The following is a 1,534-nucleotide window of genomic DNA, read 5'->3' as shown; positions in this document are numbered from 1 at the left end:
TCTAATCACAATAGGCTCTTTTTCCTTAGCCTTCTCTTCATTATTCTTCTTTGAAACTTCATTGGAAGTAGGATCTACCTCCTTAGAGTTCTCCATAACTCCTTGCTTGTCACTAACATCCACAATATCTTCCTCAATTGGCCTCTTTGGTCCTTCATATATTGTAACACTCCTCAAATGGATGGCACTAACCGTCTCATGTCTTGAGAGATTACCTTGAGGAGGTAGTTGCCCCTTTTGTCTTTGAGAGCTAGAAGATGCTAATTGAGTCATTTGAGTCTCTAACATTTTGGTGTGGGCAAGAATTTTGTTGATGGTGATTTCTTTGTCTTGGCTATCTTTTTGCATTTGGGTGAAAAATTATTGTTGGTTCTTTTTCATTTGAAGGACCGCTTTTTGAACATCAAAGCTTTGGTCATATTATTAGTTGTAGGAAGGTTGATTTTGGTAACCTTGGCTTTGGTTGAAAAAGGGTCTTTGAGCTTGGTTTCTCATTGGAGGTGGGGTGTATGTTTGTTGGGGGTTTTGGACATTTTGGCTCTTGTATGAAAGATTTGGATGGAATTTGGTGTTCTCATTATAGTAGTTGGAATAAGGGTGCCACTCTTGTATGCTTGGAAAACATTAACTTGTTTATTTGTTCCCCTGCATTCGCTTTGATCATGTCCCAAGGTTCCACAACTTTCACATACTCCACTTGGGGTTGAGGATGATGCCACCATAGCATTAACATGTTGTTTGGGTGATTTGGAAGCTTCATCAAGCTTAGCCATGGCCTTCTCAAACTTCAAATTGATCAATATGATCACTTAGTTGAGCACCCAATTGAGTGATGGAATCTACCTCGTGCTTTCCTCCTCTAGTGGCCTTTCGAGGCCTACTATATTGGGAATGATGAACCGCCATCTCTTCGATTTTGGCCCATGTTTGATTGTCATCAACTTCGGTAAACATCCCATTGGATCCTATATTAAGAACATTGCAGGAGTCTTCATATAGGCCATTCCAAAATTGTTGCACAAAGGAACCACTCACTAAGTCCATGGTGTGGACAAGAACGAAAAGTGTCCTTAAATTTCTCCCATGCTTCATATAATGATTTCTCATCCCTTTGCTTGAACCCGGTGATTTGGGCTCTCAACATATTAGTCTTCTCCGGAGTTTGGGCTCTCAACATATTAGTCTTCTCCGGAGTGAAGCCTAATATGTTGAGTAACTCCGGTGATTTGGGCTCTCAACATATTAGTCTTCTCCTTAAATCAACAAGATGAATGTAAATTAATGAAAACAAAGTAAAGTAATTAAAGGGGTTTGCAAACAAATGATTAAAGGCACTAGGGTGTCATGGGTTCATAGGAGATTCATGGGAGTAGATCATACAAACATGTTCTCAATTAGATGCAAGCACTTATTGTTGTGATGGGATCGAGTTAGTGTATGTCTTACAATCCCTAGGAAGATTTGGTTCCCGGAGCCGAGTCGTCTAGACTGTAAAACACCTACAAGTCGACTTAATTCTTTCTATTCAACTCTA

At 39.8% G+C, this 1,534-nt stretch overlaps 1 non-coding gene across 1 annotated transcript; it reads left to right on the top strand.

Moving 5' to 3' along the window:
- Positions 1-1,037: 1,037 nt before the first annotated feature.
- Positions 1,038-1,144, top strand: LOC141636443 (small nucleolar RNA R71). Its single transcript, XR_012541053.1, has one exon. It is a non-coding gene; the product is annotated as a small nucleolar RNA R71 (small nucleolar RNA).
- Positions 1,145-1,534: the final 390 nt, after the last annotated feature.

This window comes from Silene latifolia, chromosome Y (assembly GCF_048544455.1).
Source record: "Silene latifolia isolate original U9 population chromosome Y, ASM4854445v1, whole genome shotgun sequence".
Lineage (NCBI taxonomy): Eukaryota > Viridiplantae > Streptophyta > Magnoliopsida > Caryophyllales > Caryophyllaceae > Silene > Silene latifolia.
The sequence above is the reverse complement of the archived record's forward strand: the minus strand, read 5'-3'. Positions and strand labels throughout refer to the sequence as shown.